Raw genomic sequence first — 272 nt, 5'->3', positions numbered from 1 at the left:
AATTCCCTCTAAGCCTGCACGTCCGAAATAGATCAAGGAACAGCCAAGTGAATGCTTTCGCCGCACCCAGCTTGCCTGCGGGAAAATCAAGATCGAGTTCCTCTTTTTAAGTACCTCACGCGAGGCCTTTTTTAAGAAAAAGATCAAAGATTGGTTCTTACACGTTTCTTGAAAATAATATTTTTTGAGTGATTTTTTTTCTAAAGGTTTATCTTTTTTATATAAATCTTTGTGGATGGATATAAAAGGGATAATCTAATTAAGTTACACTC

General features: G+C 36.0%; 1 protein-coding gene across 1 annotated transcript in view; it reads left to right on the top strand.

Moving 5' to 3' along the window:
- LOC119581716 overlaps positions 1-272 on the top strand; it is a gene marked incomplete in the record, with an annotated part of 132,029 nt that overhangs the window by 105,381 nt on the left and 26,376 nt on the right.

Source organism: Penaeus monodon, chromosome 15 (genome assembly GCF_015228065.2).
Source record: "Penaeus monodon isolate SGIC_2016 chromosome 15, NSTDA_Pmon_1, whole genome shotgun sequence".
Taxonomy (NCBI): domain Eukaryota; kingdom Metazoa; phylum Arthropoda; class Malacostraca; order Decapoda; family Penaeidae; genus Penaeus; species Penaeus monodon.
Note: the sequence above shows the minus strand (reverse complement) of the source record. Positions and strands in the feature narration are given on the sequence as shown.